The following is a 25,456-nucleotide window of genomic DNA, read 5'->3' on the forward strand; positions in this document are numbered from 1 at the left end:
TTTTATGCAAACGCACTGCCTGATGACGACGAGCCCTTTACTTGGATATCTAGAGTGGCCGGGCGTCCAGTTGCATTTGATCGGGATGCCATCAACCGAGTCCTTGGGGAACCGCTCCAGCTGGGAGCTGAAGAGAGGGACACATACCACACTGACCTACGGCTTCACCGGGATGTTCCAGCCATTTCTGCCGCCCTGCTATTAAGGGGGAAATTTGTTGAGCTGAACCCATCTGGGGTTCCAATGAGGTATCACAGGGAGGACATGACTCCCATGGCTCAACTGATACTGCTGTTGGTGCTGACGAACATCCAGCCTAAGTCCCACACCTCTACAGTGCCGATCCCAATGGCACATTTGGTTCACAGTATCCTCTCCAACGTCCAGATCGATGTGGCGAGGATCATCGCTAATGAGCTTAAGTCCGTGATCGAAAGCGGGCTAAAGTCGGGGGCTCGTGTGAATTGTCCCCTAGCTTTCCCGTGCTTAATCATGAGTTTGTGCATTCAGGCAAAGGTGAAACTACCGTCTCGGGGTCAGGTAAGGATCCCGCCACCTATCGATGACCGGTACGTGGCCAAATATTGTAGAGCGAAGAATGCCAGAGGCAGTGCAGCTACTGAGAGTACCCGGGCTTCTGATGGTCCTGGTACTTCTACTCCTGGACTTGATCCCTACCTGCGAGCTGTGTGTGATTACAGTTTTGAATGGATGGCGGCATCCCAGAGAGCCATGATAGATATGCACGACTCTATGCAGCGGTTACAGCTGCAGGGAAGTGGTGCTCATGCCTTGATGACGCGTGAGCAGTTTCTGCTTAACGCCAACTGGCCTGTGGACAGGCCTGTGTATGGTGAGGGGGCGGGCGCTGGTGTGTCTTCGGGTGCAGCTGATGATGATGATGATGATGTTGATGATGAGGCTACCGGTTCTGAAGCCGGTAGCGAGGAGGATTCTGAGCCCTTGGAGGGTTAAGTTGTTGTATTTTTCAGTTTTTATGTTTATTTCTATTGTATTTTCGGATTCTGTATTTGACTTTGGTTTTGTACTTTTGGGGTGTTTTGTCCCCCATGAACAAATTTAAATTTTCAGTAATGTTATTTATTTATGTTTTTAATTTTGTTTGTTTAATAAATTTTGGTTGATTGAGTGGCAAACCTTCTAGATTGGTTGCTCCTCAAAGAAGTACCCAATGAAGGTGCATCCGAGCTTGGATGGCAATGATAAGAATAAACAAGTGAATGAGGCTAAGGTACATGGTTACCTCCGGCTAGAATTTTAGAATGCATTAAGAACTTTACTCTTTTTGGTAAATTGAATATTGTCTTTTTGCAACATAATTGAATGAATGTTTCATCTAGGACTTAAAACCACAAATTGTGAGGAAACCTCCATTGTACACTTAAATGCTGGATTCTAATAAGTTTTGTTGATTCATTTGATTCATGCTTTGTCTTTTATTATTTTGAATATGTGGAAGCAATTAGAAATGATCAAGGCACTTGTTTTCTATCGAGCACAACTACATCCAAAACAACTTACCTGTGAGCAGAGAGAGTATTCGTTAACCCCTTTGAGCTTAAACAGTTGAATCTCAGCTTGAAATAAAGTGAGATTTCAAAAATCTTTTTTTTACAACCCGGAAAATCTTGATTATTGTTCTTTTGCTGTAAAAAGTTAAGAGCATTCACTTAGGGTGAGTAAGAAATAAGTTGGGGAGAATCGGTAAGTACCACAACTCTTGAAAAAGAAAAGAAAAACCGAGCAAGCATTGAAAATAAAAATATAGAAAAGAAACATCTGTTTTGTAAATATGATGTGAAAGAAAAGAACAAAAATAGAAAGAATGAAAATGAATGCTTGCTTGGAAGAAAAATAGTGAAAAATAAAAATTGAGTTGTGAAATAAGAGTTGTGAAGGTTTCAAATAAGAAACAAATGGAACGAAGTCGAGATGTGTGAATATGTGTACAGTGAATGTCTCTTTTGCATCGGCAATTTCGTTTTCAATGGCCTTAGAAATGACCCTTGTTTGTTAACCTGACCAAGCTTCAACCGAAAAGCCCTTAGTGATCTTCGTGCTTCCACATTACCATTTATAAATGTTAGACATTGTATGAATCGAATTGATTTCTTCATTATTTGTTAGAGAGTGAGATTATTCCCGCGGTTGCAAACGCGTAAATTCTTCATTCCTTATTCGAAGAGGAGAGATAGGGTGATTCATTCAGAATAATATTGTTGTAGATAGATAAATATTTCGCATAGCTATTAAGTTTTAGTTCTTGTGTATTATTTTATTCGAACCGTTGGACACCTGTATATGCTGATTCGCTTGTGTTTGAGCCGTTTTATCCAACTTCGGAGAAACCTTTTTCTTAAAGCAAATCCTCTTGTCCTTCAAGAGGCATACTTTGCTTGAGGACAAGCAAGAATCTAGTTGGGGAGAGTTGTTAGATGCCCAAAAGTGCTTATTTGAGCTATCATATATGGGCATCTTTCACTCTATTTCCTTGCTAAATTGTCAAAACCACCTTTGTTTTAGATGAAATGCATTACATTGATAAACGATCTTGGTACCTTTGATTTGTGTGTTATTGTGCAGGAAGAAGGCATGAAATAATTGAAAATGAAGACACAAGAAAGTTGGCAAAGGAACCAAAGAAATCAAGCATTCATCAGCCTGCTCGCTAGGCGAGGGCTGTGGCGAAGCACTCGCTAGGCGAGCGCCCAGCGAAAAGCTCCAGTAAAATATCAATAAATTCGCTAGGCGAGTTGCTGGCGAAGGTGGTAGCGAGTTCGTTCAGTTTTGGTGAAAAACACAGCCAGCACTCACTCGCTAGGCGAGGCTCTAGCGAGTTCCCAGCGAGGATTCCAGTAGCCAAACCTTTCAACCTCGTAGGAGCGAGGGTTGAAGCGTGCCCTTCGCTAGGCGAAGGTTTTGTTCGCTAGGCGAACATGACAGTCTGAGATAGACTGTGTCTCTGGGCGCAGGTGCCTCTTGTGCCTCAATTTGACCCTCGCTAGGCGAGCCATTCTGCTCGCCTAGCGAGCATGACAGCTCAGTACAGCTCTATAAGTAGCAAGTGCCACTTTTGAGAGCCATACCTTAGTTTTACCTAATTTTTCCACTTTTGTACTTTCTTAGAGATATTTTCCAGCATTGTTCTTAGGATCTTTTATGCCCTAGATTTCACTTCTCTTCATCTTGTAACCATCTTCTACAAAAAGAAGGTGGATTCCTATCCAATCTCGATTATCCGACTTGGATGTTGATCAACCTTCTTCCGAAACTTGCCGACCAAGCTACCATGAAAATGAGTAGCTAAGTCATCCATTTGTCAAGGTTAGATGTAGGTGATTACTAGCTTTGTGTGTAAATGTAAGGATCTTCATGTGTAAACTCTTTAATGGTGAATATATGATGAAAACTTTGTTTCTATTTAAAACTCTTTGTGTTGGTTTATGATCGAGAGATGTTTACCAACTTTTGACCTAGGTTTTCATCCAATCTTGTTTGTTAGCTAGAGATAGTAATGAATGATTTTGTTCACCATTAGGTTGAACCAAAAAGTTGTCATTTTGATGGATTGTGTTCGAGAGAAACAATGGATCAAAATGGGAAAACTCACAATGTGTGTTCGAGAGAAACGTATTGGGAGGACTTTGTGAAATGATTTATCATCTAAAGGAGTTTATAAGATTGTTGACCGAACAAATACATGCAAAGTGATCATCAAACCCTAACTTTGGCAATATTTCTCATTTATTCAAACCAAAACTTTTACCTTTTATGCAAGATAACGTGACAACCAACCAAAACCCTATTGTTACATTGAGCTAGAATTAATACAACCATCGAACGGCGGTGATATCTTACAATCCCTGTGGATACGATAACAAAAACCCGACACGTAAAATTACAACTAACAAAATGGCGCCGTTGCCGGGGATTGTAAATTGATATTGCAAGCATCGTAATGGTTGTTTAAGATTTAGCTTGTGAATTTTTGACTTGTGCTTGTAATTTGTTTGGTTTAGTGTGCAGCTTACGTTTTATGAATGGCCTTAGAAATTGATGATAATTTTCGGGGTTCAAGAAAAACAAAAAAAGAAGAGATGATAATCCCCAGCGGGGGTGGTGATCAGGCCATGGTTATCCCTGCGTTACCATTTATTTTGGTATCCAGGTCGACGTTTCTGTTTCGGTGATCAGGCCGACTTTCTCCGTTCCAGACGGGTGTTTCTTTCAAGATTGTGTTCTTTGCCGATTCTGACAGGCATTGTTAATTATTTCCCATCAGAGTGCAAATTGTTCGTCTGTTCTTGGTATTCAATCACTCTTCATCCTGATCATCTGAAAGTTGAGGCTATTCATATCGACAGGTTCACAGTGGATTGAATAGGGGCAGCTGTAACGCCTCAAAATTTGCCCTCCTCTCTTGGGACTAGCTTAACATATTGCATATCATTTTTTAGGTCATTAGGCATTGCATATTTGCATATCATGTGGTTACATGGAGCAAGTCATCCTCCTAAGTCTTGGTCAGAAGATAAAGAGGTTAAGATGCAGGCTAGGGTTTCATTGGATTGATTATTAACCATTTGAGGATGTGTGATTCAAATTAGGGTTTCTTGGTTGTCAAGGAGGGTTGAGCTTTATCTTGGTTAAAATGGTACATCATCATCATCATGGTTTTATCATCACCAAGAGATTCCTTATGCTTGATCATATTCCTTGAGATTAGGGTTTTGACCACTGGTCAACCCTAATCAGTTGTATTGGGCCAATCAGGGCTTGGCAAGGAGATGGGGTTTTCAATGGATATGGGGATCATCATGTGATTATATTGAGTTTATGGAAGCTAGGGCTTCATCATTGAGCCATTTCATCAGGAGTTTGAGGCTCAATTTGATCAGTCAAGCTGAAATTCATCTATCAGTTAGAAAAGTCAACTGTGGTCAACTGTGCCTGAATTCATGGATTTGAAGGAGGGAGAGGGTTAGAGACACTTCATTCATGTCTAAACAAGTTTCATTTGACATTTCAAACATCAAGAATGAAGAAAATAAAGTCAGATGGAAACTTTCCAAAAATAGAAAGTGACTTGTAATTGAAATTTGCCAAAAATGGAAAGTTTTCACCTCAAAATTACATGTCCAAAAATGCTTCAAATGAAATTTTGTCCAACATGAAAGTTGTAGATCTTACTCTCACCTTCCCAAAAAGTCCAAGAACATGAATTTCTCATGTGTGGTTGGCAAGATATGGATTGATCCTTGTCCAAAAAAGTTGATTTTCAAAGTGGCATAACTCTTGAACCAAAAGGCCAATTCATGTGGTTCTTTTTTGAGCAAACTCCATTTGACATGCTTTATCATAATCCATCATCACATTTCATGAAAACTCGTCACATAAAAAGTCCATTTTTCAAGTGGACTTAATTTGAAAAATGGAGGGAAAAAGGTGTTTTTGTAAAATATTCATTGTTTTCACATGATTCCTTTTGCACTAGCTCACAAATGCCATTTGAAACTTGCTCAAACCAGAAAAATTCACTGTTACATTGGTTTGACACAAGTGAGGTGAAATGACCAAATTGGCATTTAGCATGAAAATGCATTTTCACTAATCCTTTGCATTAACACTAATTAGGATTAGAATCATCATTAACATAACATATATAAACATAATTGTAACTGTTTTCACCATAATCATAACAGAATTCAGATCTAGATCTGAAAATTTCCAAAATTCTTCACTTTCTCTTTCACTTTTTTTCCAAAAATTTGCATAAACCTTGCATTGATCTTCATCTATTCATCATCTATATGCATTATTGAAGCTAATTGAAGCAAGGATTCATCATTTCCAAGCCAAATTTCGGACTGTTAAAGTGAGGTGCAACAATGGCAATTCAAGATTTCATCAAGATCGTGCGTAATTGAGCAACAAACTTTGTTCCATTCATCTTCCACATCATCATAGAAGTTCTGTTTTGCAATTCCAAGGCCAAAAACACGCAAATTCGCAACTGTCCTCAAATTAAGGTGAGTTTTCGACTTCAATGATTCTTGAAATTGTTTGATGCTTTGGATAGATCTTGTTTAGTAGAGAATTCTGCACTTTGAACCACTAAATTTGGTTGAGAAACAAGGAAGTTATGATGATTTGAAGTTTTGTGCACAAACATGTTTTGCTTCGATTCTCTTAAAATATGAGGAATTAGGCTTAATTAATTTGATATTCATGATGTGCTTGGAAAGACCTTTCCATTGATATATGGTTTGTCTAATTTGGTGGAGATTTGTTCTTGAGCATATGAATGTATGAACACATGAAGAACTTGTGAAAATTTTCCAGAAACTTGATTTTGATCCAAATTTCGCTCACTGTTCATGAGCTGGAGTGTTTGCGCGCGCTGCCTGTTCAAACAGGACCTCACTTCGATTCCGTGCCAAGCATTTTTCGTTTTTGCCTTATTGTATTTATTCCACATGACTTCACATGCCTTGTTTCACATTTTTTTATTTTTTCATGACATTCAAAAATTCATATCTCATTCAATTTTTGTCCAAATAATGTTATATTTTTTGTGGAATGCTCCTTGTGATGTGCTTGTTTTTTTGATGATTTTTAATAAATTTGTGCACGGTTAGATTTTTAAAATGCCTAGGGTTTGTTTGTGTATACCATGCCTTGCACCTTGCTCACCTTTTCATGCATGAAATCTTGATGCGTAATTGGAAATGCCTGAAATTTTGTATGCATGATCTAGACTTATTCCTGGTCAGGTTGGTATATGATTTGCTATTTTTGAGTTCCTGGTTTGAGAGATATGATGTGATCAAGTTGAGTGTGACAATGTGTGTCACACTAAATGTTTTTCAACTTCTTGAATTTTGTTTCTATACTTGTGCGATGCCAATTGCGCTGGATTTTTTCATGTTGATGCTTCTGAATGTCTAGTTTGAGCATGATTTTTTGTGGATTTGTTTGATCCATTTCCTATTTGATTAACATTTTCTTTTCTGTTTAGTCATTTGTGAACTTTTCTTGAGTGTTCAACTTCCATGTTTTGTGAAATTCTGGATATATATTGGATGGACTTGAAATTTGGCATGAGTGATATAGACATGTTTAACTTCATTTTGGCTTTGGTGTGGTTCAGTTATCATGTGTCTTCACTGTTTTATGATCATTTGAAGTTGATGCATGTTTTGTGGCCTTGGTTGAGCTTGCTTTTACATACCATGATTTGATGATTTTAATTTCCATACTTCCACTTATCCAATTACCATGATTTTTGGTATGATGCTCATTGAATGTGTTCTGTTTAGGCATGTTTTTTTGTGGAATTTATTGAGCCATTTTGGTATTGATTTGATTGTGATCATTCTGTTTGCTCCATTGTGATTCACACTTGCACACTTTGACATGATTTGTGTATGAAATGAATTTGGTGCATAGTTTTGATGTGAGACTAATTGGAATTTATTCTGGAGTGATTTATCTTGATTCTTGTTGAGTTTCAGTTGCTGTTTTAAATTTTTCATCTCCTTTGGACCCTAGGCTTGTCCTAGTGGTCTTGTTTCTCATGTTTGAATGTGATTTTCAGGTTGAAGAAGCAAATGCTTTAAGGAGATTAATCCAAGTTGATTGAGTTTGATTTATATGCTTGTTATGAACTAACTTGGTTTGTTTGGTAGGATGCTTGGCTCACTTGAGTTGATTGTGCTTTGCACATGTGATTGATTGTGTTGACTGTTGGTTCATATCTGTTTGTTTTGACTTTGTGATTGGTATACTGATTATATTTGATTGATTTCAGGTACATTAGTTGCTAATAGTTCATCTTTGAACTTGCTTTGTGCTGCTGCTTGGTTGTATAAACCAATTGAGGTAGAATTTCTTTTCTCCATGTAGTCTGGAAGACCTGGCCTGTTACTTGGCCAGGCACCTGTCTGAAGTCCTCCTTAAGAGGCAATGATTGTGCTTGTTTATCTTTGTCCCCAAGCAGGAAAAGACCTTTGTTAAGGCAATTGGCAGACACAAGAGGTGTGTAGTCCACCTCCTGCTATTCTATTGAGTCGTCCCTTGGCTCACATCACATGTTGATGCCTTGTGGACATTAACCCAAGATCAGTTGAGTCAGTGTCTTAAGTGTAGAAGGGTTCCCACTTTCTGGACCCACACTTCATTGTCTGAAGCTCTCCCTGACCAGGGATAAGAGCTGTGAAGTCTAATCTTCACTCACCTTTCATCAGCTTCACTCTGACTCTCAATGTCAGGGTTAAGAGCTAACACTACCCTGATACAGTTGACTTGCTTTGGCAGTCTAACCCTTGATTGAGCCACATCTGTCTGTATATAGTGTGTGCTAACTATGAATGTTTGATTTGTTTTGTTTATGCTTGCGTGCTTTGCTTTTTTCTGGTTAGGATTAGCTTGCTGTTGTGCAAGTAGATAGCAAACCTTAACTTAGGGATGATTATGCATGATAACATCTAGGCTCGAGTTAGTCTCCCTAGTTGTGTCTCCCTCTGTTATCTGGTTAGGCTAGTCTTTCTCCCGTTCAGGGGAACTACGTCGCCCTGATCCTCATACCAGATGAGGTACGTAGGCAGGAGACCGTGTGAGGTCTCTCCGGGCACCCTTTTTCTTTTTTGTGTGTGTTTGCTTGACAGTTGCTAGGCTCGAGTGCCTGACTCCTTAGTAACTTGTTGCTTGTTTCTTCTTGTGTGTCTGGATATGGATGTAAGACCAGCGATTGACTGTCCGTATCCTGATTGTGTTTGTTTGGTTCGGAAGCCGATGTAAGTCCAGCGATTGGCGTTCGGGTTCCAAGTTTGCCTGTGTTTGTGTGTGTCCTGTTTGGCGTACGTGAGCCGAACTACGACAGCTCTTATTCTCATTCCAGACGAGATACGTAGGCATAGGATGCGATATCCTAGCGAGCCCTCTCCCCTCTTATCCCACCTGTGTTGTCTTCAGTGTGTGTGTGTGATGTTTGTTTTAGCAACCTTTTTCTATCTTTTGAGCGTGGATCCCGTCGAGTACGACGGATGCGTAGGGATGCTAATACCTTCCCTACACATAACCGACTCCCGATCCCATTCTCTTTGGTCGCGAGACCATGCTTTTTCCAGGTTTACTTCGAGCTTTTCCTTTCCCTCTTTTGGGATAAATAACGCACGGTGGCGGCTCTGTTTGTTTTTGTTTTAGCCCGCCGGTTGTTTTTCGCGGATGCGACAATGTGATTTCTAGCGGAGGGATTGTTGTTGATCCTTCAAAGCTTGATGTTGTGCTACACTAGGAAACTCCGAAGTCTGTTACTGAAATTCAAAGTTTCCTTGGATTGGCTAGTTATTATCCTAGATTTATTGAAGGTTTTTATAGGTTGGCTTTGTCATTAACTCAACTAATGAGGAAAGGTTAGGCTTTTGTTTGGGATGCATCGTGCGAAGAAACTTTTCGAGAGCTCAAGAAGAAGTTGACGTCGTCTCCTGTTCTGATTTTGCCAAGTCCGGCTGAGTCTTTTGTTCTATAATGGGATGCTTCTTTAATGGGACTTGGAGGTGTGTAGATGCATGATCGTCAAGTTTTATCTTATGCTTCAAGGCAACTAAAAGTGCATGAGAGGAATTATCTTACACATGACTTAGAGTTGGCTGCAGTTGTGTTCGTGTTGAAGATTTAGAGACATTATTTGTTTGATTCGAGATTCGAGGTGTGCATTGATCACAAAAGTCTGAAGTATCTTTTCGACCTGAAAGATTTGAATATGATACAAAGAAGATGGCTTGAGTTTCTAAAGGATTATGACTTTGGTTTGAGTTACCATCATGGTAAAGCCAATGTCATAGCTGATTCATTGAGTTGTAAGACCTTGCATATATCGATGTTGATGGCTTAAGAGTTGGAGCTGATCGAAGAGTTTAGAGATTTGAGTTTGGGTTGCGATGTTTATTGCATATTATTATTATTGTTATCATTTTTTATTTTTATTGTTATTTATTATTTATTAATTAAATTGATTATTTTTTAAATTGTTAAAAATAAAATTCGATTTATTTGTCCCATCGTTTTTTCACAGATGCACTGCAATTTCGGAGTTAAAAATTCAATTTAACTTCAAGAACTATTTAAACGCATATAGCTTATTGGCCGACCTCAGATAGAGTAATTCCAACATGAATCACTTTTCGATTGCTCAACATGGTGCTAAATTCAATACTTTAATTATCGTTTATTTTTACCTTTAAAAATGTCGTTTAAATCATCGAGTTGTTGGGTTTTCAAATGCGTTGCAATTTTGAAGTTAAAAATTCAATGTAGCTTCAGAAATTGCTTAAACACATATAGTTTATTGACCGGTCTCAGATAGAATGATTCCTACATGAATCACTTTACGATTGCTTAACATAACGCTAAATTCAATAATTTAATTATTGTTTCTTTTTACCTTTAAGAATGTCGTTTAAATCACCGAGTTGTTGGGTTTTCAGATGCGTTGAAATTTCAAAGTTAAAAATTCAATTTAACTTTAGAAACTTCTTAAACGCATAAATCTTATTGGACGGCCTTCGATAGGATGATTCCTACATGCATTGCTTTATGATTGCTTAACATAGTGCTAAATTCAGTAGTTTAAAACTCCGATTTGTTTTTTGTCCATTGTCTTTCTCTTGGGCCTCCTTACAATAAGATCATTGTTTATTTATAGTTGTTTATTGAGATTCTGTTGTTAATCGTTGTACTGTATCCCCATTTAACAAATTGTACCCTCATTCCCGTAATGTGTAATAAGTTTACCACTTTCTTGTTTACTGTTATTATGCATGTTGATTGTTAATTCAAAGATTAAAATCAACAACTTTCAGAAAAGAACAAAAAACAAACAATGATCCAACGTCAAGTCGTTTTCCCAACTAAATTTTCCATTTCTCCATCATTTTCAAAACCCTTCAAATTATTTCATCCTGTTTCGATTCAATGCAAATAATAAAAAAAACACTTGATCAAACATCGAGTGCTTTTTCCCTAATCAAATCCAAATTCCTTAATCATACTTAAACATTGTTTCAAAAGGGTGAAAATGGAGACTGTAACACCCTTCTACCCGAACGACATATTTAAATATATTATCAGAGTACAACATGTAGAAGAGTTTACATTTCTTTCAACATAACAATTATCGCATCACAACATAAAATATATTATTTAATACTTAAAACTTCGCAGCGGACAACAGCACAATATCATCATTCATCACATAACAATTCATAAAAGTATTTCATCATTATCTCAACAAAACATCTCAACATATTAGTCATCATAAACAACGTAAATAATAACCAATTATCTATCGAATCCCATAACCCCGGTGTCACATGACCAGAGCATTTGACTCGACTCTGTAGAATAACTCTACACTTATTCTTCAAACCTCAACAATAGCTACTCCTCTTTATCTGCACATTGCTCATCATAGATGAACATAAACACATGCAGAAGGGGTGAGAATTACATTATTAAATAATAATATAACGACAGAAATATAAACATAAATATATTTCACATATACCAACACAGCTCATCATAATCATCATAATCAACATACTCATGAACATCAACAAAACAACATATCAATGCAATGCACACACCCATGCATGACTCAACACGACTCGGTATACCCATTTTGTGACCAACTACAGGATCACCACTCCCAGATTCATCACCATAGAATCCGAGTTCCCCGTAAGGAACCAAGCCTCTCAACAAGCCCGGAGTCAACAACATCATTGGAACTCAGTCCGTTCATCACTAGGCATCGGCCTTTCATGAATGCATGCACACCAAGCATGCATCATAATCAACATAGCAACAACAGCATCATATAGTCATGTTATCATCATCATTAACACATTCTATCATAAAAGCATATCATCATGCCACATAATCAAACACAGTATTATCACACTCTACTAATATCTATACCACTCAAAGCAACGGGAAATGATCCCTCGTATACTATGCATCAGCTAAGTTACCTCGCTCAGCCTAAACAACCGAAACTGCACAACAACAGCCCAGGAAAGACCACAAGTCTGCCCATACGCGTATTGCCTATGCTCATACGCGTATTGCCCACGCCTGACCAAATCCATACGCGTATTGGCCATTCCCATACGCGTATGCTACGCATATCACTTCCCCATACGCGTACCACCAGAGACCATTTCACGTTCAAAATTCCATCTTCCTCATCCATACGCGTATTGCCTAGCGCCATACGCGTACCAGCCATCTCATACGCGTATTGCCTAGTGCCATACGCGTACCAGGCCATCTCATACGCGTATTGCCTAGTGCCATACGCGTATGACCAGAAACCAGTTCTCCAGATCTGCCATGGCTTTCTCTACTACGAGATCTATCCAAATTCATCCTTCCACAGTCCAAATTTCGCACAAAATCACTCATATCATCTAGTACAATTAGTCTCCTATTCGATTTCACAATCCTAACATCATTGCATATAATTTCTACGAATTCCTTCGACTAAAATCCCAATTTCGTTCATACAATATTTCACCATTTTCAGCATATTATTGTTTAATAAGGTTCAGACCCCTTACCTCTTTGGATTGAAGGAAGTTCTGAGCAATCTTTGGCATTTTCCTCTTCCTTCTCTTTCTCTTCAGCGTTTCTCCCTTTCTCTGACTCTGAGGCAAAAATACGTGAAAACACACTGAGTTCTCACCTTGGCCTCTTTTATCCATTTCCACTTTTACCCTTCCACTCTTCATATTCCATTTATTTTATTTATTTAATTATTATTAAAATAAATAACATCTATAATAATAATAGTAATTCCCAATATTATTTAATAATTCATTTTACCTTCAAATAATCATATTAAAATAATATTTAATTAATCTAACAATATTCGGGGTGTTACAACTCTCCCCCACTTTAGAAGTTTTCGTCCTCGAAAACATACCTCAAGCAAATAGAGCCGGATACGACTCCTTCATCTGATCTTCACGCTCCCAAGTCAAGCTCTCACCAGCTGGACCTCCCCAAACAACTTTCACTAGAGCAATCTTCTTACCTCTCAGGGTCTTCTCTTCTCGGTCATCTATCCGAATTGGCAACACCTCAACGGTCAAATTATCCCTCACCTGGATATCATCCAACTGAACAACATGCGAAGAATCCGCAATATATTTTCTCAACTGAGATACATGAAACACATCACGCAGGTTAGAAAGCGACGGCGGTAAAGCTATCCGATACGCCACTTCTCCAACCCTCTTCAAAATCTGATACGGACCCACAAACCTCGGAGTAAGCTTTTTAGACTTTAAAGCTCTACCCACACCTGTCGTCGGAGTAACTCTCAAGAACACATGATCTCCCTCTTGGAACTCAAGTGCCTTTCTCCTCTTATCATGATAACTCTTCTGACGACTCTGAGAAATCTTCATTTTCTCCTGAATCATCTTAACCCTTTCAGTCGTCTGCTGCACAATCTCAGGTTCGAGTACAACACTCTCACCTGATTCATACCAATACAATGGAGTTCTACACCTCCTACCATACAATGCTTCATATGGAGCCATACCGATACTAGCATGAAAACTATTATTATAAGTAAACTCCACCAACGGCAAATAACTATCCCAAGAACCACTCTGCTCCAACACACAAGCTCTCAACAAATCCTCCAAGGATTGGATAGTTCTTTCAGTCTGACCATCAGTCTGAGGATGATAAGCTGAACTCAACCTCAACTTAGTTCCCAACGCTTTCTGCAAACTTTCCCAAAATCTAGAAGTAAATCTGGGATCTCTATCAGACACAATACTGGATGGAATACCATGCAGCCTCACTATCTCCTCAATATACAACTCTGCCAACTTCTCTAAAGAGTGATTAATCTTCATCGGCAAGAAATGCGCCGACTTAGTCAATCGATCCACAATCACCCAAATAGAATCATTACCTTTCGTCGTCCTCGGCAATCCCGTCACAAAATCCATGGAAATGCTATCCCACTTCCATTCAGGAATCTTCAAAGGTTGCATCATACCTGCCGGTTTCTGATGTTCAATCTTTGACTTCTGACAAGTCAAACAGGCATACACGAACTTAGCAACATCTCTTTTCATACCAGCCCACCAAAACAACTTCTTCAAATCTTGATACATTTTAGTTGCACCTGGATGGATGCTCAATCCACTCCTATGGCCCTCTTCAAGAATACTCTTTTTCAATTCAGACACCTCAGGAACACAAACTCTACCTTTAAACCGCAGGATGCCATTCTCATCAATCTCAAAATTACCACCATTTCCCTGGTTAACCATAGTAATATGATCAACTAGAGCGACATCAACTTGCTGACCATTCCGAATATCTTCCAGAATTCCACTAGTCAACTTCAGCATACCCAACTTTACACTATCAGCGGAAACTTCACAACCCAAACTCATATCACGGAACTGTTCAATTAACTCAAGCTCCCGAACCATCATCATAGACATATGTAGAGACTTCCTACTTAGCGCATCTGCAACTACATTAGCCTTACCGGGATGATAACTCAATTCAAAGTCAAAATCTTTCAGTAATTCTAACCACCTTCTCTGCCTCATATTTAACTCTTTCTGATCAAACAGATACTTCAGACTCTTGTGATCACTGAACACTTCGAATCTGGAACCATACAGATAATGCCTCCACATTTTCAACACAAATACAACAGCTGCAAGTTCTAGATCATGCGTAGGATAATTCCTCTCATGAACTTTCAACTGTCTAGAAGCATAAGCTACAACTTTACCATTCTGCATCAAAACACCACCAAGACCCATCAAAGAAGCATCACAATAAACAACGAAGGACTCACCAGGATTAGGCAAGATCAACACTGGAGCACTGGTCAACCGCCTCTTCAACTCAACAAAACTCGCTTCACAAGCTGTATCCCACACATACACTTGACCCTTCTTAGTCAACTGCGTCAACGGCAAGGCCAACTTAGAGAAGCCCTCAACAAATCTGCGATAATAACCAGCTAACCCCAGAAAACTGCGTATCTCAGTAGCAGACTTCGGAGTCTCCCACTGTAATACAGCATCAACTTTAGCAGGATCAACAGAAATCCCACCACTCGAAATCACATGGCCAAGGAAACTCACTTCTTTCAACCAGAAATCACATTTAGATAACTTTGCATATAATTTCTTTTCTCTTAACACCTGCAAAACAATTCTCAGATGTCCTGCATGCTCTTCTTCCGTCTTAGAATATATCAATATATCATCTATGAACACCACAACAAAATTATCAAGGTACGGATGAAATATACGATTCATATATTCCATAAACACACCTGGAGCATTAGACACACCGAACGGCATCACAGTGTATTCATAATGACCATACCTCGTACGGAAAGCAGTCTTCGCAATATCATCTGACTTCACTCGGATCTGATGATAACCCGACCGCAAATCAATCTTACTGAAAACATGAGCTCCAACCAACTGGTCCATCAAATCATCAATCCTCGGCAATGGATACCGATTCTTGATAGTCACCTTATTCAACTGCCGGTAATCGACACACAACCTCATCGTACCTTCTTCCTTCTTCACTAACAATACTGGTGCACCCCAAGGAGAAACACTTGGACGCACAAACTTCTTCTCAAGCAATTCTTCAAGTTGCTTCTTCAATTCAACTAATTCAGTTGCCGACATTCTATAAGGAGACATCGACACCGGACTTGTACCTGGTACTAAGTCAATGGCAAATTCGACTTCACGTTCTGGAGGTAATTCACTTACATCCTCCGGAAACACATCCTGAAATTCGCAGACAACAGGCAAATTTACACTCACCACTTTCTTATCCGCTTGCAGAGACGCAAATAAAGCGAATATCTGAGCTTCATCTTTCACAAATTCCCCCACCTGCCTAGCAGATAGAAATCTTGCCTCATCATTCTCACCAACTTCAGAAAACCGCACCGTCTTCCTATAGCAGTTGATAAACACGCCATAGAATTCTAGCCAATTCATTCCCAGAATAATATCAATTTGGTGCAAGGGTAAGCACACCAAATCAATCACGAACTCTCTCTCAAAGATCGTCAAATGACAACCTCGACAGACAACAGAAGTCTTCACAGAACCATTAGCAGGAGTATCTATCACCATACTTCCGCCTAGGGACGACATAATCACACCAATCCTGGTCGCACACTCATACGAAATAAACGAATGAGTAGCACCAGTGTCAACAATAGCAAGCAATTCAACATTATTAATCAAGCAAGTACCTTTAATCAGATTATCTCCTTTAGGAGCTCCAGCCCCACTCAGAGCAAACACCCTACCAGTAGTATGAGCTGCAGTAGCCGCCTTCTTCGGTTTCGAGCACTGCGAACTGATATGGCCTTTCTCACCGCAATTAAAACATGTCGGACCAGCATCCTTACATTCAGTAACTCTATGTCCAGCCTGACCGCATCGGAAACATCTCAGCACTTTCTTGGTACAGCTATCAGCACGGTGGCCTGGCTCGCCACACTTGAAACATTTACCAGCTATGGGAGATCCTCCCCCACTTGGCTTCTTCTCATCTACTACTTTCTGCTTACCTTTACCATTCGGAGATGCATAAGGACTACCACGATCCTTATTCTTCTTCTCACTAAGACTCTTGTAATGAGCAGTCCTAGCCTTGCTATCTTCATCAAATATCCTGCACTTATTAACCAGTGTAGGAAACCTACGAATCTCCTGGTAACCAATGCCTTGTTTGATCTCGGGACGCAACCCGTTCTCAAACTTGACACACTTGGATTCCTCAGCATCAGCATCATTATAATGAGGACAATACTGCACCAGCTCCTCAAACTTCGAAGCGTAATCAGCAACAGACATGTTACCCTGCTTCAGTTCTAGAAATTCCATCTCCTTCTTACATCGCACATCAGCAGGAAAATATTTCTCCAGAAAGGCCGCCTTGAACCTTTCCCAAGTCATCTCAGCACCTGGTACTGCAATTCTCTGGCGAGTGTTATCCCACCAGTTTTCAGCCTCTGCAGATAACATATGCGTACCAAACTGCACCTTCTGTGCTTCAGTACACGTCATCACCCGGAAAACCTTCTCAATTTCCTTCAGCCAAATCTGAGCACCATCTGGATCATAGCGCCCTTTGAATGTAGGAGGGTTATTCTTCAGAAACCTTCCCAAATTCTTAAACTCGTCGACCGGCGGATTCTGCTGCGCCTGCATAGCCTGCGCCATAACAGCCAAAGCCTCAGCAATCACACGGTCATTTTCTCCAGCCATACTCTGCACAACACCCCCACAACCGTTAAATATCGACAGTGTCATTTACACTAATCGACCATCAGGGAAAACATCACATTATGACTCGACTGGACTGACTATGCTCTGATACCACTAATGTAACACCCTTCTACCCGAACGACATATTTAAATATATTATCAGAGTACAACATGTAGAAGAGTTTACATTTCTTTCAACTTAACAATTATCGCATCACAACATAAAATATATTATTTAATACTTAAAACTTCGCAGCGGACAACAGCACAATATCATCATTCATCACATAACAATTCATAAAAATATTTCATCATTATCTCAACAAAACATCTCAACATATTAGTCATCATAAACAACGTAAATAATAACCAATTATCTATCGAATCCCATAACCCCGGTGTCACATGACCAGAGCATTTGACTCGACTCTGTAGAATAACTCTACACTTATTCTTCAAACCTCAACAATAGCTACTCCTCTTTATCTGCACATTGCTCATCATAGATGAACATAAACACATGCAGAAGGGGTGAGAATTACATTATTAAATAATAATATAACGACAGAAATATAAACATAAATATATTTCACATATACCAACACAGCTCATCATAATCATCATAATCAACATACTCATGAACATCAACAAAACAACATATCAATGCAATGCACACACCCATGCATGACTCAACACGACTCGGTATACCCATTTTGTGACCAACTACAGGATCACCACTCCCAGATTCATCACCATAGAATCCGAGTTCCCCGTAAGGAACCAAGCCTCTCAACAAGCCCGGAGTCAACAACATCATTGGAACTCAGTCCGTTCATCACTAGGCATCGGCCTTTCATGAATGCATGCACACCAAGCATGCATCATAATCAACATAGCAACAACAGCATCATATAGTCATGTTATCATCATCATTAACACATTCTATCATAAAAGCATATCACATCATGCCACATAATCAAACACAGTATTATCACACTCTACTAATATCTATACCACTCAAAGCAACGGGAAATGATCCCTCGTATACTATGCATCAGCTAAGTTACCTCGCTCAGCCTAAACAACCGAAACTGCACAACAACAGCCCAGGAAAGACCACAAGTCTGCCCATACGCGTATTGCCTATGCTCATACGCGTATTGCCCACGCCTGACCAAATCCATACGCGTATTGGCCATTCCCATACGCGTATGCTACGCGTATCACTTCCCCATACGCGTACCACCAGAGACCATTTCACGTTCAAAATTCCATCTTCCTCATCCATACGCGTATTGCCTAGCGCCATACGCGTACCAGCCATCTCATACGCGTATTGCCTAGTGCCATACGCGTACCAGGCCATCTCATACGCGTATTGCCTAGTGCCATACGCGTATGACCAGAAACCAGTTCTCCAGATCTGCCATGGCTTTCTCTACTACGAGATCTATCCAAATTCATCCTTCCACAGTCCAAATTTCGCACAAAATCACTCATATCATCTAGTACAATTAGTCTCCTATTCGATTTCACAATCCTAACATCATTGCATATAATTTCTACGAATTCCTTCGACTAAAATCCCAATTTCGTTCATACAATATTTCACCATTTTCAGCATATTATTGTTTAATAAGGTTCAGACCCCTTACCTCTTTGGATTGAAGGAAGTTCTGAGCAATCTTTGGCATTTTCCTTTTCCTTCTCTTTCTCTTCAGCGTTTCTCCCTTTCTCTGACTCTGAGGCAAAAATACGTGAAAACACACTGAGTTCTCACCTTGGCCTCTTTTATCCATTTCCACTTTTACCCTTCCACTCTTCATATTCCATTTATTTTATTTATTTAATTATTATTAAAATAAATAACATCTATAATAATAATAGTAATTCCCAATATTATTTAATAATTCATTTTACCTTCAAATAATCATATTAAAATAATATTTAATTAATCTAACAATATTCGGGGTGTTACAGAGACGGTCTAGAGCCTTCGATTCCTCTCCTAGATTGTTTGGATACGAGTTGTCTTACTCGGACATTCGAGCAATTGTCATCTGTTAAATAACTTTTAATCCGATTCACTTCAAATCGCTTTTGTAATCAAAACTTAAGCCAAACTCATTTTTGTAATAAACTTGGCTGAAAAAGGAGGTGGTCTAGAGCCTTTTATTCTCTTCCATGAGTACTTGGATATGAGTAGCCTTACTCGGCCATTCGAGTATTTGTCATCCGTCCAAAATACATTAACCTTATCTAAATCCTTTTACAATTAAGGATGGAAAGGGAAATGGTCTAGAGCCTTCTTTTCTTCTTCTAGATTACTTGGATACGAGTTGCCTTACTCGACCATTCGAGTAATCGTCATCCAACAAAACACTAAACAAATCAAACTTGTTTTTCGCCCTTGTGTGACTTCGAAAACCATTTCAAAAATGAGTATGTTTTATCCACATAGACGTGAAACAAACAAAGACTTCCGCCTCCAAGAGCAAGCAACAAGTAAAGGTTTAATCACTCGATATTTCTAAAGGATCAATCCTTAAAAGTGATAAATTCAATAGTTCTTTTTAATTAGAATAACATAACCTTGAGTTCTCCATAGCACCTAGAGATACATAGGAGCAAGTTTTGAAATCTTGTTAGGCATACCTTAATAAAAAGCACCCCTTTAATAAAAATCTTTCCTTTCTTTCTTTCTCTTTTTCTCACTCGATAAGTAGAATATCGTAAACTAATGCCATGCTAACACTCTTGCACAAAACTAACTAAATGGGTCCCGTTGAGTATAACGGGTGTGAGGGATGCTAATACCTTCCCCTTGCATAACCGACTCCCAAACCCGATTTGGTTACGACGACCATTTATTTTGTTTTTTTTGTGGGTTTTATTGATATTTTCCCTTTCCCCCTTTAGGAAAAATAAAGTTCGGTGGCGACTCTGTTTTTTTTATATTTTGAGCGTTCCTTACGCCCAGGTATTTTTCGCGCCGCAACAATTGGCGACTCTGCTGGGTAAATCTACCTAAGAGAGTCCACCCTAGTTTGGTTAGCTTTTCGTTTGTGTGTTAGCTTTGTTATATTCTTCTTCTTTGGTTATTTGTTTCCTTTATTTTTTGCTCTATCACATCTTTATATTTGTGGGGGGATTTGGAACCATTACTTGAGTGAAACTCTCTTCCCGAGTTTTTGAAAAAAGGAGAATAAAGATAAGTTAGGAGGTGGTTGTGTAGTGTTGGTCCCCAAGGTCTACACCTTGTATGGCTAACATGAAGACCTCACTTAGAGTAGATCTTATTTGTTGAGTTCGTCATAAAATGGTTAGCCTGTTGCATGACAAAACTTTGATTAAGATCGATGACTATAAGGACCTTTTAGAATATGTTCCATCCATGGTGGTTATGTAGTATTGATCCTCAAGGAGAACACCTTGTATGATCAATGAAAATACCCCATCTAGAGTAGATATTTTTCATGAAGTTTGTCATAAAACGATTTTCCCGTTGCATGGTAAAATTTTGTTTAAGATCTGTGACTCTAGGAACCCTTTTATCCAAACTTTTAGAGCTAACCTGGTGAATGGATTTCACGGGTAAACAAAAATTAGAATTACCCTGATATAGGAGGCTCACCTAATTTAGTTTGCTTTGTTGTTACCATGGTTATCCCATGTTGTTACCTGCACATGACATGTCATTGCATCCATATGTGGCATGACATTACACTTTGCATATCAAAAACAAATTTATGCATTCACATTTCATCAACATGCATGCCTATCAACAAAAAGAAAAAACTCATCTTTACATCTCCTCGTCTCCAGAAATAATTCAAGCTAATTCATCCGTGTCAGTATGCTACTCGTTCCAACATAAGAAGAGTAACAAATCAATTTCAGGAAGAACAGGCTGATATGAGAGAGGAAGTCGACTCATCCAAAACCAAAATCAATTAGATTATAGAGGCAATTATGACTCTAACTAGAAGAGAAGATGAGATATGTGTTGTCGCTTCCGCAAAGAATGATGATCCTGTTCAAGGACTTACTCTCCATTCAGGATCTTCAGTTCCCGTTCCCAATCTTGTGATTTACGGTTTTCCTCCTGGTTTCACTCCTCCTCCTGAGGGAACTCATGTGCCTTAGCCATTACATATCTTTGGAGTCACCGTGGGTGTTACCATGTAAGGGTCGTCCTTTGTCAATCAAATCCTTATTCCTCATACTGATGGGAAGATCCAAGATGAGTACGAAATGTATAAATATCAAAGGGATCCTCCAATGGTCAATCCTGTTGCTGCTTAGAATTCCGAAGCTATCCAAATGTCGTGCCTTGGCAGAAAAATTGAGAGTGATGGAGGGGTGTAACTCAACTGTTTTGAGTGCTTTAGAAATATGTCTAGTGCCTGATGTGGTGATTACCCCTAAATTTAAAGCACCATAATTTGAGAAGTATAAGGGAATCAGTTATCCAAATATCCATATGAAGATGTATTGCAGAAAGATGGATACATATTCCAGAGACGACAAGCTCATGATTCATTATTTTCATGATAGCCCGATTGGAGTGTCACGTGAATGGTACATACAATTGGAGCACAACAATGTAAGTACCTAGGTTGAGTTAGCTGATGCATTTATAAAATAGTACAAATACAACACTAACATGACTCTGAATCATACTGAACTCCAAAGTATGTCATAGAAAGGAAGTTAACCCTTTAAGGAATACGCGCAACATTGGAGGGAATTGGCTACAAGGGTGCATCCATCGCTAGTGGATCATGAATTAATTGATATCTTTATGAGTACCTTGCATGGTCAGTACTATGAAATTCTGATCAGTAGTGTGTCTGCATGTTTCTCTGACATGGTGACTGTTAGTGAAAGAGTGGAGGAAGGTTTAAAAAGCGGGAAGATTTAGGGAGGCCCCAATAGCCAGGCTGAAGTGAGGAAATCTTACAACGGGTATAAAAATAATAAGGACGGGACAAGTGTCATCTCCTCTCAAAGGGGGACACACAACAAAGGGCACTGGTCCTAATGCCTTACTTTCTGTACTTGCATATAACAACTACATAATATCATGTTATGCCTTATCCACAAGTTATTTCAGATCTGGTTCCAGCTCAAGTGCCTCAATGTCAAGCTCTTGAACCATATCATCCACGAGCTCCTCAACCATATCAGCCACGAGCTCCTCAACTATATCAGCCATAAACTCCTCAATAATATCAACAACAAACACCTCAACAATACCAACATGGTCAGAACCATAATTATAATCACAATCAGACAGGTCCCCGAAGGACACCTAGGTTTGATCCAATTCCGATGACGTACACTAAATTGCTTCATCAGTTGATTCAAAGGTCTCAGGCATTCCCTATAAGCTTAAGCCATTGGTGACGTACCCATCCAACTTCAACCACAATGATGTATGTGAGTACATGATGGATCGCCAGGGCATACCACGGAGGACTGCAAAGCCTTTAAGTATAGGGTATAAGAGTTAACTGATCAAAATATATTGTCATTTGCGGATGTTCCAAATGTTGTGGAAAATCCCCTACATGGATAAATGTGAAGACTTCAAGAAACATATTTTCAAAGTCAGTGGATCAAACATGATAGCTCATCCTCAAAGCAGATCATTATGCCACTTTATCATTTGCACTTTGTAGTTTTTTCTTGTTTGCTATGTGTTTATTTGCTTTTAAATATTGTAAATGTTAATGGCAATAGTAATGAAATGAGCATGCACTGTTTTGAATCCATAATTTTGTGTTCACTCGTTTTTTCCATTTTTTCTTCAAAAAAAAAAAGGAAAAAATATATTTTTGTTTTTCCTATTCCATTTTCTTTATCAAAACTGTTGTTTAGCATAAGTTGGAGGGAAAATGATGAATACCCAAAATTGCTGACAAGTATGCTTCCGAATAAAACATTATTGATGATGTAAGGCATTGTTTCACTTCTCAAACACCGGAGTTATAAGGAATATAATCCTTCATCAACCCCTTTGAGCCTAGAAGTCGATGTTTCTTTCTGAACGAAAAAAACCCTTAATCTGAATTAGGGACAGGGTAGTTTTCAGTTAATTTGGTTATGCATTCGTATCTCAAGAGAATTATTCTAAACACCTAACAAGTGTAACCATGTGTTTTTCTTCACACGCATCAAGAAGTATCAAAGTAGTCATAAAAATCCAAAGATATTGTGGTTGTTCTTCAAATAACCAATGACATGACAGTAATAATCAGTAGAAAAAGAAAAAGAAAAAAGCCCTCTAAGTCGAACACCAATAAGGCGACTTAGGCAAAAATTAGGGCATCCCGGTGGACCGAGAATTCAAAAGAACCAGTCCTGGAAAAATTTAGGGAAAAGAAAAAAAGAAAAGAAAATGAAAATAGGTGACCAGCATATCAAAAACCAAAGGGTCACCCAAAATTCATGACATAATCAAATTTTGTGATTACCAAGTAGAGATAGGTATCTGCCACCTCAAATGAATGGCTGTCATTGGTTCTCAAGCCATCGCGTTCACACCTTCAAATTTTCTCTAGAAGTTTGAATGCATTTTCAAGTTAACTGAATTTAGGACTATAGATCATCAAGAAGATTGGGGTGGGTTAAAATCAAAACTTTGAGCCTTATATCCTTTTGTTCAAAAAAGTGTGAACAAAACCATGTTACAACATACAAAAGACCTAATTGAAGCAAGGTTTATTTTGAAAGCATACTCATCAAGGTTGCGTTAACCTGACTCCTAGGTACTTGTTAATCATATGTATTGGTATCATATCCCATTGTCTTTTGCACTTCGAATAAACTAATGGTCTGTTCACTGTATATCACCTTCATTTCAATAATGATTGATTTCAAAATTTGCATGAGCATTGCATTAAAATTAGCATTTTTTGAATAAACAATTTTATCTGTAAATCGGTACGTAGCATCAAGGAAATCCTTCTAAAGAGCAGTTAGCCTGGTGCAAGTTATTTTTAAGATTAATCGAATTCGGGGCAATCACTTTGAGACATAAGATGTCTCTTCAAGGCTCATACTGGGGAAAACCACTTCCATAGTACATTGAATCCCACCACTCCAAAAGTCAGTCAATCAGGGACATGCTGCTGCATGATTCAAAATACTGGGGTAAGCCATCTTCCGGTCATATTTTGGAAAACAACTATCAAATTCCTTTTCAAGGGAAGTTTTATCAAAGGGCCGACAAAATTGGGCACATTAAGTTCGCAAGACATGATGCATCCCATTGACCATCTTAATCTAAGCAAGTTAGAGGTTTCTACTCTTCCAAGGAGAAGAATCAGCATGGAGCCTGCCAGACGGCAAAGCAACAAGTCAGGGTTTTTGCAAACCATCTCCATGGTGTCAAAATTATTCAAAGACACGGTGTTAGGGAATCAGATCTTGATACCCACAAAATGCATAAAGTAGTAAATTCATGAATTCATTTTCTTCTTGCATAACATGCACAAAGCACACATGCATAAGCCTCACCTGAATTCAGCAAACTCTCAAGTAATTTCAGTATAATCCTCAGCAGAATCAATATTTAAGAGTAGAAAAAATATTTTCTTAAGTACAAGTCACTCTTAGAAGACCATCTTTTCTAGTGATGATTCTCAAGAAGAGTTTCTTCCCCAACAAAATGATTGTTGTTCCCCAAGTGAACTTTGGTATCAACAGAATTTCTGCTTGGTTTCCCCAGTAGATATTTCCCCGCGGAGTTTTTTTCCTTTATATTTTTCTCCAACAAAACTTCATGAATCAACCAGATGAGTATTCCTGTTAGTAGGATTCTTTATAAAGGTATCCACGATAACATTATCCTTGACAAGCCTCTTCGAAGTATTTGTCTAAAAATGGATATCTCTGTACAAGGGTAGCTCAAGTTAGCAATCTCCCCAGTGAGTCTAATGGATATTATTTCCCCAACAGACATGTTCCACTGAATGATTTTCAGTATCTCTCCAGCAAGTCTCCTGTGTGTTATTCCCAGATAGTCTCTTGTATTCCCCAATAAATTACTTCAGTCAACTCTCGGCAGAGTCAGT

Source organism: Lathyrus oleraceus, chromosome 6, assembly GCF_024323335.1.
Source record: "Lathyrus oleraceus cultivar Zhongwan6 chromosome 6, CAAS_Psat_ZW6_1.0, whole genome shotgun sequence".
Lineage (NCBI taxonomy): Eukaryota > Viridiplantae > Streptophyta > Magnoliopsida > Fabales > Fabaceae > Lathyrus > Lathyrus oleraceus.